The following is a 16,629-nucleotide window of genomic DNA, read 5'->3' on the forward strand; positions in this document are numbered from 1 at the left end:
AATTTTTCATTTTTCAAGAATGCAGAGCACACTCTCTAATGGCTCTCATATGTCCAGTGTGCCCACGAACAATTTGTCTTCTGAGTGGAGTGTTAATCTGACACCTCAAGGACAGACCTGTTTTCAGAAGGACTTAAAGAAAAGCTACACACATTCATAGGCCTCAATAACTACTGAAAATCCTAGTAAACTGTGGCTGGGATTACTCAGAGTTCTGGATCACATCACTTCATGCCACGTTTTGCTTACATAAGAGTTATTAAAGATGATAGTAGAATATTTTTCGACTTATTGTCAAATATGTACATACCAAACACGCATTTAATATATGTACATATATATGAAATCAAGCTAATGATGACATTTATGGTCCCGTTCTTTTGTTTTTATCTGGACTCAGAGGTGGGTGTGTGATAGGAATGTATTTTTCATTTGTTTAACCCAGTTGCACATGATAACCTCACAGCAGTGACGAAGGAAGCAAATATGTGCTTTGGTCATAAACACTGTGGGGCATAGCAAAATCCCTCCTGTAAAGATAAATCCAAGATTTTCTTCTCAGGTCAAGGGCAGCACATTAAACCTGTGGCTTAAAAAAAAATCTATATCTCAAAAAAAGAAAAGAAAGTTAAGTTTCCTTAATGGTGCTATTCTGCATGGAGTGAAAGATTAGAAACACATCTCACCAATGGAATAAAAGATTACTTCCTGTAAAAAAAAAAAAAAAAAAAAAGTTAATTGGCAGAGAGAGGAAAAAAATACTCAGCAAAGCTAGAAACAAGACAAATAACATTTACACCTGGATCCATAATGTTTGCTTTTCTTATTTGACATGCATTATTAATCTTAACATTCTGGGGTGGCTTGAGTGGGACTTGAATATTCACACCAATACCTTGAACTAGAACAATATTTTATACAGGTGTGAGAAAAACATAAAATGAAAGTTGTATCCATCTGGCTCACCTACATCTTTTGCTCATTTCTTTAACTCACACTTTATATTTAAGGAAAAGATGCTTGCCCACAAACAATTGTCAACTTTTTGCCTTGTCAGTGAATTTTCAGGCCCTCTCTGTATTTCTTACCACCATGGAAATACTTAATTCAATGCTTTGAAAAAATGACAACTTCTTAAATGGAAAAAGCAACCACTCTTTCCTGGCTGGAATCAAGAAGGATGTCAAAGGGAAGAAGAAGGTTCCTGCTGTGCCAGAAACCCTTAAGAAAAAGTGAAGTAATTTTGCAGACCTGAAGATCAAATGCCTGAGAAAGGAATTTAACCCAAAAGATGCTTCTGAAGGCAAGGAGGAAGCTTATCTATGAAAAAGTGAAGCACTGTTCCAAAGAATATAGGCAAATGTATAGAACTGATATTTGATTGGATAGGATGGCAAGAAAAACTGACAACTTCTATGTACCTGCGGAACCCAAATTGGCATTTGTCATCAGGATCAGAAGTATTAACGGTGTGAGTCCAAAGGTCCAAAAGGTATTCCAGCTTCTTTGCCTTCATCAGGTCTTGAAAGGAAATTTTTAACCTCAACGAGGCTTCAATTAACATGCTGAGAATTGTAGAACCCTATTTTGCATGGGAGTACCCGAACCTGAAGTCAGTAAATGAACTAATCTATAAGCATGATTACGGCAAAATCAGTAAGAAGTGAATTGCCTTGACAGCTAACACTTTGGTCGATCTCTTGGTAAATATGACATCATCAGCATGGAGTACCTCATTCATGAGATCTATACTGTTAGAAAATGCTTCAAAGAAGCAGATAACTCCCTGTGGCCCTTCAAATCCTCCTCTCCAGGATGTTCAATAAAGAAAAAGACCACTCATTTTGTAGAAGGTGGAGATGCTGACAATAGGGAAGACCAGATCAAAAGCCTTAGAAGGATGAACTAAGGTGTTTGCTGTGATTATTTTTGTAACCTGGAATAAACAATGTCTGCTTTCAAAAAGAAAAAGCAACTATACCTATCATATATGTTGATCACGATTATAGTTTACAGTGCTGACATCGTTGTTTTTTTTTTTTTTAATCTACAAGTATATAGGCAACAGATATGACCTGTATTCGATGTATAAAAAGCCAAAAAGATGTTTAAGGTGAAAACAAATTTTCATGTGAGTTTAGTATTTTAGACTACTTATTGTTTTTACTAAGATTTCAGCTACTGACATTTCCACGTTGGCCGAAATGATTCACTGACTTCCAAAGTTTATCTGTTCAAACTCTAAGAGTGCCCAAACTTCACTGCTCACACACTGTGGGCTAGACGTACCTCTGGAGCAGGTCTGCAGAGTTTGGCATAAGCTCTGTGGTATTATCAGGAGGATAACACGCAGTGCATGAAGTGGAGACTCTTTAAGGTTTTATTTCCATTTATTTTAGTATTTCAAAACATTTTCCTCCTAAACTCAATTTGATTGACATGACACAATTTAAGGCAACTCCAAGCACAACTTCCTATGTTTAATACAGAAACTATGATCAATGGAGCAAAACCAAGAAAGAGGTATTCTTTGAGCTACATTTAGTTTCAAAATTCTTTTCATTGTTTTATACAAAGTTGATTTTAAAAAGTAATGATCAGACATCTAATACTAGAAATGACTCTCTGTTATAAAACTTAGTTGTAACATATTGCACATTTACTTCACTCTCTTTCTAAATTATTATTATTATTATTTGCTGGGAATGAGAAATGCTTGATAATTAAATGCAAAATACTTTAACATCTACTGAGTGTTAAGGTAGAATTAACAAAACATTTATATGGGTTCGTGAGCTGCAGTCTTTATCACATCACTGATATTTTTTATCTTTTTGATTGCCTGATGCCAGTAGAAAGACTGCAAATAAATTTGGCTTTACGTAAGCAATAAATGTTTTGTTAATTCTGCCTTAACACTCAGTAGATGTTAAAGCATTTTGCATTTAATTATCAAGCATTTTTCGCTCCCAGCAAAAAATAATAATAATTCAGAAAAGGAGTGAAGTAAATGTGCAATATATTACAACTAAATTTTATAACAGAGTTATTTCTAGTATTAGATGTCTGATCATTACTTTTTAAAATCAACAGATTGTATATCTTCCCAGAAATTTTTATATCCATGTTTATTTTATAAAATGTAAGCTGATATTCCACACATTATTTTTAAGCTTAAATACTTAATACTATGTGATACTATGATACTATGTGACTATCTTTCCACATACATAATGAAATATGTACAATATCATTTTAGTAACCAAATAATACTTTACTCATTATTTAACTTATTTACTTTTAGGCTATTATCAACGTTTTCATATCATAAATAATACTGTGATGAAATCCTTATTGCTAATTCCTTAAATCCTGATCACTTACTTCATTCACTAAGTTCCTTTATATTCATTCTTAGGTATAAAAATCAGGGGCAAACCAAAAATACATATTTTGCCAATGTTGGAAACCACTGTTCTTTGTAAACAGCCTACCAAGTTACATGCATACAAGCAATGTGACTCATTTTTGGGGTGTTCATAGTGTTATAAAAAAGGAAGAAGAGTATGTAAAAATCTATAATTATAAGTTAAATAATCATATTAATAGCTGCTAGCTGTGTATTGAATTGTGTATGATTACTTTTTATAATAAATGTTTAAATATTACTCTCTGTTTAGATTTTCTTAACCATGCTCATAATTAGTTTATAGACTTTTATAGTTAGAAAAGAATGGAATAACTTACAGGATTTGAAACACATTAAACGTGGTGGAGATGCAGTTGTTTGAGGAGAGGTTGTCTGCCCTATTTTCAGCCTTCCTTATGAAAGTGACAACTCAGTGACTCTAACCACTTAGACTTAATTCCCACAAAGACTGTAAAGTCTACCCTAATTTTGTATTGTTTGAAAAATTATGATGCTTGTTTTCCAGACTTAATATATAACTTACACCATTAAGTACAGGGATTTTAATAATTCTAATATAAGGCAATACCTCAAATATAATAGAAAAAAATCCCAATCTGTTTTTATAGCAGACTACATTGTCGATAAAAAAAGAAAAAAAAAGTCACATCAATCAATGTTTTTTTCTTGGCCCTCATTGTGTGTAATTTTTTTTTTAACCTGAGTAAATTTAAGGTGAAAACTTGTTACCTTTCTCCCTACCCCAATCATACTTGCAAATTGTGTTAGGGTAAACCTGAGGGCAATGTAAATTTCTTTATGGATAAGAAAGAATCTGTAAGATGAAAGCTCTAAATATAAGATCCTAGAATATTTTCATATATTGTAGAAACTGGAAAGTAAAAGGCATAAAAGTAGTAAAGTAATATGCATAGCTAATTAAAGTATACATTATTATTCATGACTTTTGGGAAGAAATAGGAAAAAAATGAATAAATGACAAATTTTCATATTTCCTAGTGCTCTGGTAACATAGGCTTTGCTTGCATTACCTACACGAAGAATTACCATCTCAAATTCCACAAAACTTCTCCGAAGAGTGTGCCAGCCAGTACGGCAGCCCTATTGGCCTGAGAGAGGGATCCAAGAACAGCATATCTGTGACAGTGCCTAGGGTCTGTAATAGATTTTTCATTAACTTTAACAAAAATTGCTAGCATAACTACATGTGGTGAAAAGTATTTCAAAAGATTAATGTCCCTACTCCTGCATATTTTATTCTAGTAAAAGAGAGAGCTGGATTGCTGTACAGAATTCTTGGCATCTGAATGTTTGGCAAACTGTCTAGCTGTTTCTTGTCGTTTCTTTCTAAGTTTTGTTGATTTGTTTTTAAGACATCACTGTTCATGTTCTTCCATTTGACTCAACAGGATGTCAGCACTGACGTTGAAAATGACACAGCAAAAGAGCAAGTTTGTACAAACGATGATGCTAAGTTATTAATATTATTAATAATCAAATGCAGTGTGTGATGACATAAGAAAAGAAGTAAGAATTATTGTTTATTTATAGTTACACAATACACTAGGCAGTGTTTGATTATATAAGCATGTTTCTAATTGTAGCCTTAAAACAAGTAAAAAATAAATTAAAAAAAGATGATGTTAACCACGAATGAAATAAGAACTCTGAGGAAAAAGGCACATGATTCAGTTTATATTTCACAATGTATTGATTCAATTGGTTATTTAACCACATAAAAAGTAATAAATAGTATGGATCCTGTTTTGTCCAGGTAATAATTATTATTAACACGGGTGAAGTAGTTTATGAAAAATAAAATAAATTCAGAATATTAAAATGTTTTACTGCAGTTTCAATGGTTGATGATATATCACTATTTTCAATATTGTGATTAGGCTGGGTTATTTAAAAGTAAGTATTTCATTTTCATCTATATGCATTCAAAGCCTGTGCTTGCATGTTTATACTATTTATGGTTAGAATGAAAAGTTGCCTAAATGGAAATTATTTGAAACCTATTCAATTTATTTGTAACTGCTTTATTCTCAAAGTAGTTTATTTTTGAAATATTGTGCTGAAAAAATTAGAATTTAATGTTATTATACTAATATAATGTTGTTCACATTCATTTTGTTTTAATTCTATAGTGATGACCTGTTATAAAGTAATTTAAAATAACACAATGTGTGAGATCACTGAGATTCACACTTGTTTCTTTTGTAAGTTTTGTGTTAACTATCAGAGGGAAAAATATTAAATACCTCAAAGCAATTCCCAAGATAAACTAGTGTTGTAACTAATTTTAAAAAATATATTAGTATCTTCATTTACAGTGTAAAGAATATATGAAAATTGTGCATTTTTGCTTTAATGCCTGAGATAAATATCATTATCCTTTTTCATAGAATTACCTTATGGGCAAAGACTGGTATATATGAGAGGAAATAATGATAAAAAACACCAAAGTTCTCAATTTTATTTATCGCATCTGCTATGAAACTACCATGTAACTAGTATATACTAGGTGGGATGGACCATTTATAAAACATATATGATATGACCCTGAAGAGTTTTATAGTTTCTGTGAGGGAAACTATAAACACAAAAAAAGTATAAAATAAAATTAAAAGTGATAGAAAATGTAATCACCATACCATGTAGCTAATATTCCCAGCCAAGGAGCCAAAATAAAAATATAAAGAGTTAGCATATTTAGAGGTTATAACAAACTTAGAACTCTACATGCTTAATGTTTTTAATGACTCAACGTTTAAATTCTTACTTTCTTAATGAAAAAGCAAAATATTTACAAATCGTTGATGTTTTTGCACAAAAATTTCAATGTATTAAATTACTTCTGTAATATTAAGGGTAAGCTAAACTGCAGTAACAACCAGAACCCAAAATGCTTAATGACATAAACACAGCAGGAATTTATTTATTGTTCACATAATGAACCAAAATAGACACTCCTGGTTGGTAGGCAGCTGTCTTTCATATGGTAATACAAGGAATTTTGGGCTCCACCCAATTTTGGGCTCCACCCTTTTCTGTGACATTGTCAGCTGTCACTTCCAGAGAGACAAAGGGGAAAGTCAGAGTGGAATGGGCACATATGCCCTTATCAGAAGCCTCAACCTTTGTAACACTGGAGAAACTTAGTAATGTGGCCATATTCACCTTCAGGGAGGATGGGGAATGGAGTCCAGTCATGTGCTTGGCTCTAATTCTATTCCACAGAAAGAAAAAAAAATGGAATTTGGTGGACAGGTAGTGGTATTTACCACAGTTTCTGTTAAAATACTTGATTAACAAAAAGAAGAAACGTACTCTGATTTTTTTGACTTTCAGTCTCTGATATTACTGGCACAGTTAGGTGCATTTATACATATGTTTTTCCTTCTATGTATAATAAAGGATGTGTCCTTTTAATAATTTATATATATATTTTTATTATATTTTAAGTTCTACGGTACATGTGCACAACATTCAGGTTTGTTACATATGTATACATGTGCCATGTTGGTGTGCTGCACCCATTAACTCGTCATTTATGTTAGGTATATCTCCTAATGCTATCCCTCCCCACTACCCCCACCCGACAACAGGCCCCAGTGGGTGATCTTCCCCTTCCTGTGTCCAAGTGTTCTCATTGTTCAATTCCCACTATGAGTGAGAACATGCGGTGTTTGGTTTTTTTGTCCTTGTGATAGTTTGCTGAGAATGATGGTTTCCAGCTTCATCCATGTCCCTACAAAGGACATGAACTCATCCTTTTTTTATGGCTGCATAGTATTCCATGGTGTATATGTGCCACGTTATCTTAATCCAGTCTGTCATTGATGGATATTTGGGTTGGTTCCAAGTCTTTGCTATTGTGAGTAGTGCCGCAATAAACATACTAGTGCATGTGTCTTTATAGCAGTATGATTTATAGTCCTTTGGGTATATACCCAGTAATGGGATGGCTGGGTCAAATGGTATTTCTAGCTCTAGATCCTTGAGGAATCACCACACTGTCTTCCACAATGGTTGAACTCCTTTACAGTCCCACCAACAGTGTAAAAGTGTTCCTATTTCTCCACATCCTCTCCAGCACCTGTTGTTTCCTGACTTTTTAATGCTCGCCATTCTAACTGGTGTGAGATGATATCTCATTGTGGTTTTGATTTGCATTTCTCTGATGGCCAGTGATGATGAGCATTTTTTCACGTGTCTGTTGTCTTCTTTTGAGAAGTGTCTGTTCATATCCTTCCCCCACTTGTTGATGGGGTTGTTTGTTTTTTTCTTGTAAATTTGTCTGAGTTCTTCGTAGATTCTGGATATTAGCCCTTTGTCAGATGAGTAGATTGCAAAAATTTTCTCCCATTCTGTAGGTTGCCTGTTCACTCTGATGGTAGTTTCTTTTGCTGTGCAGAAGCTCTTTAGTTTAATTAGATCCCATTTGTCAATTTTGGCTTTTGTTGCCATTGCTTTTGGTGTTTTAGACATGAAGTCCTTGCCGATGCCTATGTCCTGAATGGTATTGCCTAGGTTTTCTTCTAGGGTTTTTATGGTTTTAGGTCTAACATTTAAGTCTAATCCATCTTGAATTGATTTTTGTATAAGGTGTAAGGAAGGGATCCAGTTTCAGCTTTCTACATATGGCTAGCCAGTTTTCCCAGCACCGTTTGTTAAATAGAGAATCCTTTCCCCATTTCTTGTTTCTGTCAGGTTTGTCAAAGATCAGATAGTTGTAGATGTGTGGTACTATTTCTGAGGGCTCTGTTTCGTTCCATTGGTCTATATCTCTGTTTTGGTACCAGTACCATGCTGTTTTGGTTACTGTTGCCTTGTAGTATAGTTTGAAGTCAGGTAGCGTGATGCCTCCAGTTTTGTTCTTTTGGCTTAGGATTGAATTGGCAATGCGGGCTCTTTTTTGGTTCCATATGAACTTTAAAGTAGTTTTTTCCAATTCTGTGAAGAAAGTCATTGGTAGCTTGATGGGGATGGCATTGAATCTATAAATTACCTTGGGCAGTATGGCCATTTTCACGATACTGATTCTTCCTATCCATGAGCCTGGAATGTTCTTCCCTTTGTTTGTGTCCTCTTTTATTTCGTTGAGCAGTGGTTTGTAGTTCTCCTTGAAGAGGTCCTTCATATCCCTTGTAAGTTGGATTCCTTGGTATTTTATTCTCTTTGAAGCAATTGTGAATGGGAGTTCACTCATGATTTGGTTCTCTGTTTGTCTGTTATTGGTGTATAAGAATGCTTGTGATTTTTGCACATTGATTTTGTGTCCTGAGACTTTGCTGAAATTGCTTATCAGCTTAAGGAGATTTTGGGCTGAGACAATGGGGTTTTCTAGATGTACAATCATGTCATCTGCAAACAGGGACAATTTGACTTCCTCTTTTCCTGATTGAATACCCTTTATTTCTTTCTCCTGCCTGATTGTCCTGGCCAGAACTTCCAACACTATGTTGAATAGGAGTGGTGAGAGAGGGCATCCCTGTCTTGTGCCGGTTTTCAAAGGGAATGCTTCCAGTTTTTGCCCATTCAGTATGATATTGGCTGTGGGTTTGTCATAGATAGCTCTTATTATTTTGAGATACGTCCCATCAATACCTAATTAATTGAGAGTTTTTAGCACGAAGGGCTGTTGAATTTTGTCGAAGGCCTTTTCTACATCTATTGAGATAATCATGTGTTGTTTGTCTTTCGTTCTGTTTATATGCTGGATTACATTTATTGATTTGTGTATATTGAACCAGCCTTGCATCCCAGGGATGAAGCCCACTTGATCATGGTGGATAAGCTTTTTGATGTGCTGCTGGATTTGGTTTGCCAGTATTTTATTGAGGATTTTTGCATCGATGTTCATCAGGGATATTGGTCTAAAATTCTCTTTTTTTGTTGTGTCTCTGCCAGGCTTTGGTAACAGGATGATGCTGGCCTCATAAAATGAGTTAGGGAGGATTCCCTCTTTTTCTATTGATTGGAATAGTTTCAGAAGGAATGGTACCAGCTTCTCCTTGTACCTCTGGTAGAATTCAGCTGTGAATCCATCTGGTCCTGGACTGTTTTTGGTTGGTAAGCTATTAATTATTGCCTCAATTTCAGAGCCTGTTACTGGTCTATTCAGAGATTCAACTTCTTCCTGGCTTAGTGTTGGGAATTTTAGTGTCGATGAATTTATCCATTTCTTCTAGATTTTCTAGTACATTTGCCTAGAGGCGTTTATAGTATTCTCTGATGGTAGTTTGTATTTCTATGGGATCGGTGGTGATATCCCCTTTATCATTTTTTATTGCGTCTATTTGATTCTTCTCTCTTTTCTTCTTTATTAGTCTTGCTAGCGGTGTATCAATCTTGTTGATCTTTTCAAAAAACCAGCTCCTGGATTCATTGATTTTTTGAAGGGTTTTTTGTGTCTCTATCTCCTTCAGTTCTGCTCTGATCTTAGTTATTTCTTGCCTTCTGCTAGCTTTTGAATGTGTTTGCTCTTGCTTCTCTAGTTCTTTTAATTGTGATGTTAGGGTGTCAATTTTAGATCTTTCCTGCTTTCTCTTGTGGGCATTTAGTGCTATAAATTTCCCTCTACACACTGCTTTAAATGTGTCCCAGAGATTCTAGTATGTTGTGTCTTTGTTCTAATTGGTTTCAAAGAACATCTTTATTTCTGCCTTCATTTCATTCTTTACCCAGTAGTCATTCAGGAGCAGGTTATTCAGTTTCCATGTAGTTGAACGGTTTTGGGTGAATTTCTTAGTCCTGAGTTCTAGTTTGAGTACACTGTGGTCTGAGAGACAGTTTGCTATAATTTCTGTTCTTTTACATTTGCTGAAGAGTGCTTTACTTCCAACTATGTCGTCAATTTTGGAATAGGTGCGGTGTGGTGCTGAGAAGAATGTATATTCTGTTGATTTGGGGTGGAGAGTTCTGTAGACGTTTATTAGGTCCGCTTAGTGCAGAGCTGAATTCAATTTCTGGATATCCTTGTTAATTTTCTGTCTCGTTGATCTGTCTAATGTTGACAGCGGAGTGTTAAAGTCTCCCATTATTACTGTATGGGAGTCTAAGTCCCTTTGTAGGTCACTCAGGACTTGCTTTATGAATGTGGGTGCTCCTGTATTGGGTGCATATATATTTAGGATCGTTAGCTCTTCCTGTTGAATTGATCCCTTTACCATTACGTAATGGCCTTCTTTGTCTCTTTTGATCTTTCTTGGTTTAAAGTCTGTTTTATCAGAGACTAGGATTGCAGCCCCTGCCTTTTTTTGTTTTCCATTTGCTTGGTAGATCTTCCTCCATCCCTTTATTGTGAGCCTATGTGTGTCTCTGCACGTGAGATGGGTTTCCTGAATACAGCACACTTTATCTTGACTCTTTATCCAATTTGCCAGACTATGTCTTTTACTTGGAGCATTTAGCCCATTTACATTTAAAGTTAATATTGTTATGTGTGAATTTGATCCTGTCATTATGGTGTTAGCTGGTTATTTTGCTCGTTAGTTGATGCAGTTTCTTCCTAGCCTCGATGGTCTTTACAATTTGACATGTTTTTGCAGTGGCTGGTACCGGTTGTTCCTTTCCATGCTTAGTGCTTCCTTCAGGAGCTCTTGTGGGGCAGGCCTGGTGGTGACAAAATCTCTCAGCATTTCCTTGTCTGTAAAGGATTTTATTTCTCCTTCACTTATGAAGTTTAGTTTGGCTGGATATGAAATTCTGAGTTGAAAATTCTTTTCTTTAAGAATGTTGAATATTGGCCCCCACTCTCTTCTGGCTTGTAGAGTTTCTGCCAAGAGATCGGCTGTTAGTCTGATGGGCTTCCCTTTGTGGGTAACCCGACCTTTCTCTCTGGCTTCCCTTAACATTTTTTCCTTCATTTCAACTTTGGTGAATCTGACAGTTATGTGTCTTGGAGTTGCTCTTCTCGACGAGTATCTTTGTGGCATTCTCTGTATTTCCTGAATTTGAATGTTGGCCTACCTTGCTAAGTTGAGGAAGTTCTCCTGGATAATATCCTGCAGAGTGTTTTCCAACTTGGTTCCATTCTCTCCATCACTTTGAGGTACACCAATCAGACGTTGATTTGGTCTTTTCACATAGTCCCATATTTCTTGGAGGCTTTAGTTGTTTCTTTTTATTCTTTTTTCTCTAAACTTCTTTTCTCACTTCATTTCATTCATTTGATCTTCAATCACTGATACCGTTTCTTCCAGTTGATCAAATATAAATTTCCAAACTGAAATATTTTCACAAAATTATGTGGAAGTAATGTCTCATGTTACATTTGAAATCTAACAGTAAAATAGCAAAATCACGTGATATTTTAAAAGGTATTTTGAGTTCTAATAAAAGGGACATGAATATCAAATGTTTCTAGCACCAAGAAGGTCATCACAGGATCACACTTAGTGTAACTATTTTTCCTCAGCTATACAATGTCCTAAACTTATTTTTACAATGTATCCTTATATGTAGGCTTATTTTTGTCTCATGTTATAAAATATCTTAATAAGTTTGAAAAAGTTTAAAAAAAAAGCATGAAAAAGTTAGAAAAGAGTATGAGGAGTATGAGGGATGGTTACAATAGAAGAGAAAATGAAGTTAATAGTGTTTTGACAACGGACAGCCAGCCCACCAAAGACATCATGTGCATACTGCACTATTTAATCATCACCTTGTGTGCTATCATAATAAGCAGTGAAAAAAAAAATGAAAGCCATAAAGCACTTTGGTAGCAATACGTGCAGTGGGGGAAATAATACACTGTTCTATGTTGGGAAAGCTTAGAATAAACCTGGAAAAGTAGATGTTAAGCCAAAGTGATTAAGACACTTCTTTCTGTACTGTGTTCATCTGGGAGACTGCGAACAAGTTTGAGAAGCTTAAGGGGAAGAATGTCATAGAGAAGGATAATTAATAAAGCAGGAAGCCCTGAGTTTTGCTGTATTTTTAAGCCATATTCCAAAATATCAAGACAACAGGGGAGGCAGCTATAACTGACAGGGAGGTGAACATCACATTACCATCTAATTTTTAAAAAGTATTGATGAAAGAGTCTATACAAGTGAGCAATCATTCAATGTAAAAAATTATAGGCAAAACGAATTTGAGTTTTGAAAGTATACGTCTTTCTCAGCATTTATTTTACTATAGGAGAAGAAAGCATTTGATCACAAAGTCTCCAGAAGAGATCAACTTCATTGCTGGGAGTTAAGTTTCAACCTTTTCTAATGATCATTTTGTAAATCTGCATGCCCTCAAAAAATGTTCAAAAAAATTGTCATTTGGAGTTTCAATATCAACACTAGTTAGTGAGAAGGTTTTTGTAAATTACATACAATGTTAATAACTGTGCTTCCTGAAGGTGAAACAGCCAAATAAAACCTCACAAAGAAGGCTTTACACATTATTGACAATATTCCTAGACAACCACACAGTGTTGTAATATGTAGTGACAACATTCAGGTGGCTTTCCTTTTCTCATACAGGACCTCTCTAATGCCTCCTGTGAACTAGTACGGTATTGCCTCCTTTATAGCTTCTTATGCTTATTTCCCTTTGCAAACAATATGTGGTCTACAGTGTGACTGCCAATCAAGAAGATTCACTGAAAGGCCTTTGGAAATGCTTTTACATAAAAAGGTTTTAGAAATCATTGATAAGGCATGGCAAAGAGTTTCTCCACAAATGATGAACAGTATATCGAAGAAACAGATCCTGCAATTGTGGTTAATTTCAAAAGCTATGAAAAGATAGTCAATGCCAAAAAGAAAAGTTTTGCTCTTGCAATAGTAACTAGCTTAGAAGAGATCAAAGAAATAACTGAAAAGCTTTTAGGTTTCACCTAGTCTGAAGAAGACCATGGTGTAAAAAACCTAAAAGAGTAGTCAATCAAAATGCAAGACACCATTAGCTTGAAGAAATGTGGATTATGCAACAATAAGCATTGTGTTTGAATGTATCATGAGTGTCCTTTCTTTTGAAATGGTCTGATGTCCTTTATAACACCATTCACATAATTCCAAACGCACACACACACACACACACACACACACAAATAAGAACGTGAGTAAAGCTCCATTTTGTATTGGTTTTAAAATTCAAAAGACTTTGCTAAATCCACTAAAAATATTTCAAGATCTTTTTGCTTTGGAATGTCAATAGGAACACCAAAATAATAAAAAAATCTAAGATAGAGCCTCTGAGTCTTAATAGTTTACCTAAAATTCTCCCTTTTTCACCTGGCTGATCCACACCATCATCTTTCACACCCAGTGACACTGATCTACTTCTCTTTCCCACCTTATTTCTGAACTTTTCTTAAAGCTTCAAGTCTCTACCTCAGCTAGTAACCATTTGCTCCAGAAAATTGCTGTTAAAGAAGGGTTCAGCTGTTAAAGAAGGGTAATAGTACCTTAGACTTTTTGGGACATATGTTCTCTGTCACAATTACTCAACTCTGCCCTTATATAGTGAACACAGACATAGACAATATGTAAACTAATGAGTGTGGCACTGTTACGATAAAGCTGCATTTAAAAACCCAGGTGGTAAGACAGATTTTGCCTGGAAGTTGTAGTTTGCTAATTTCTGTGGTGGACAATCTTCAAATATGCTCACTATAAATTATTTTCCTTCCTTATATGCACATGCTTATGCTTCATCTGACACCAAGAGGTAGAATCTAAATCTCCTTCTCTTTAAATCTGAGCTGATCTTAAAATAAACTTGTCACTAAGAGAATGCAACAGAAATAATGTTCTGGGACTTCTGAAGCTAAATAAGAAGACTTGCAGATTCTGCTTGGACGTCTTGAAATGCTTGCTCTTGGAATGTTTCCTATATGAAGTTAGTCACCATACCATGAGAAGATCAGGTATAGGTGCTCTGCTAGATGGCTCCAGGTCCTGGGCAACAGCTAGTATCAACTGCCAGCTGTGTACATGAACAATCTTGGACATCCAATCCAGCTGCATCTTTAGATAACTACAATGCCAGCTTCCATCTGACTGTCACCACGTGAAAAACCGTAAGCTAGAAGGATCCTGCAGAGTCCAGTCAACCCACAGAACTGTAAGTGTTGATAATATTAGGCATGAAGAGATAACCAGAACAATCCCCTAGTTTTCATTTGTCATTCTATATTTTTAGATAATTTCATTGTATTTTGTATAACTGTTTTTTTTTTCTAAATACGTTTATTTTATTGCATTTGACATGCCTTGTCAAAAATAAATGCTTATGGTAAGGAGTGCAAACCACACAGTGTACTGCACTTACTGCTTCTTTTAAATGGCACATATTATTCTTTTGGTCATCAGGAACTCATGTTTTAAAACATTTAACATTCTAACATGGTAGTTTGTTACTTATACATACTCATATTAAATAATTGGTTGAAGATTGGAGATTGACATGCAATGCATTATAATTTCTCCCATTGATACAATATGAAATGGACTTCCAGTAGTTATTTTCACATAGAACTTCTGATTTTCAGAAATGAATTACTGACATTAATGGGGAGTGCCTAGATAACCTATTTTAGTCTGTAACTATAAAGCAAAGAAAATTGAATTTGCCATTACTCAGTCTACAGATGTGACTTTGTTTAAATACTGTCTTATTTGATCTATATGAATAGTTGTGTTAGTTTGCAATAAAATTACATCCAATATATTTGAATTAAAATGTTTCAATACTATTAGATTTAGACTGAGAAGTTAAATGTTTTGTAAGTAAAAACAATCTTTATTTCATCTGGCTTATTTAGGCTTTTAATAAGAAGTGACAAGTTTGGGGAACATGATTTTAAGTGACTGTTTACCTAGTTTAAGCCCAGAAATAAACTAAAGGCATTATGGAAAAAAATACTGCAAAGCGGTTTATAGTGGTTTTGCTGTCCTTCCTTTTGATTACATGGCAGTGAGAAGAAAAAAAAAAAAACAAACCCTGCTTTGTTTTTTTAATTTGCATTTTAATGGGAGCTATGTTAACCTAGGCTGCTTCGCTGTTCACAATCATTCAAGGTTTAAAGACAAATATGTGATATACTGGTAGTGATAATTAACATTCTAATCTAGAAAAAAACACAAAATAAAGCCTTGACACAGAGGCCAGAGCATTAAGTGTAATACAGACTTAGTGAGCACACTTGTTCTTCCCCAAGGCATTGTTGTGACCTAAATACGAACAATTTTCTTTACTCCATTCTAGAGTTCTGTAAAAAACATATGTCAGGCTTGGCTTGTAAAATCAGTGGACACCTTTCTATGCTTGGGCCCAAAACCCTGAAACAGATCCAGAAAAAGCAACAGTTCTGATGGGACATTACAGTGTGTTTGGATATTCCATATTTCACTTTGTAAAATAAGCATTTGAGTTACAAAAAAAAAAAAAAATGTGTACCTGTGTTTGAAAAAGTTCAAGCTCCTAACAGATGTCACATGTATTTGGTTGCACTGTAAACAAAAGAAAAATACACCAAAATAGTAAAGACATAATTCTATTAATAAAAGTAAACAGACATTGACTTACCACAATAGAGTTCGGGCTTAAGCATAAAATAAAGTCACAAATACTATTTACGTATGTTTTACTATGCATATGTATAAAATATGTAGAAAAATTAAGCCATCTATAAGCTGGAAAGCTTGGAAGTGTGCTGTCCTCAGACTCTATTATCACTGAACTTAGAAGAGTATATTTTGGCAGCATTATTGGATTGAAGTCCCAAGGGCCAAATTAAAATAAGACTTGCACCATATGTAGACATACAAAATGTTGCTTGTTGGATACTGCCATAAACAATATGTTACAGGACATCCCAACCTTGTGCTTCTTTCTCTGGGGCTCCCAAGGGTAGAAGAAAAGTATTTTTCATAAAATATGTTTTCTTCCTAAGTGGCAAGGCATACAGAAGAAATAAATAGAACGGTGACAGAAGCAGATACCAGATCCCGGATATCAGAAGCTATAAAAATACTGGTATGCCCATAGCACTGATAGAATATTTAATTGGGGGAAACCTTGTAGGCAACAAAGAAAGGCTCTGCAGGGCTACAACGACGTTTCCAGAAATTTCTTTGAACTATATGTTTCCAGGAGAATTCCTACTGTATGCTTCATTTATTCTGACTAATTTTTAAACAGGAAAAATAAACTCCAAAAGTCTGAAATGGCCACTTTATAAACTTTAAAAT

The sequence above is a fragment of the Pongo abelii genome, chromosome 6, assembly GCF_028885655.2.
Source record: "Pongo abelii isolate AG06213 chromosome 6, NHGRI_mPonAbe1-v2.0_pri, whole genome shotgun sequence".
In the NCBI taxonomy this organism is placed as follows: domain Eukaryota; kingdom Metazoa; phylum Chordata; class Mammalia; order Primates; family Hominidae; genus Pongo; species Pongo abelii.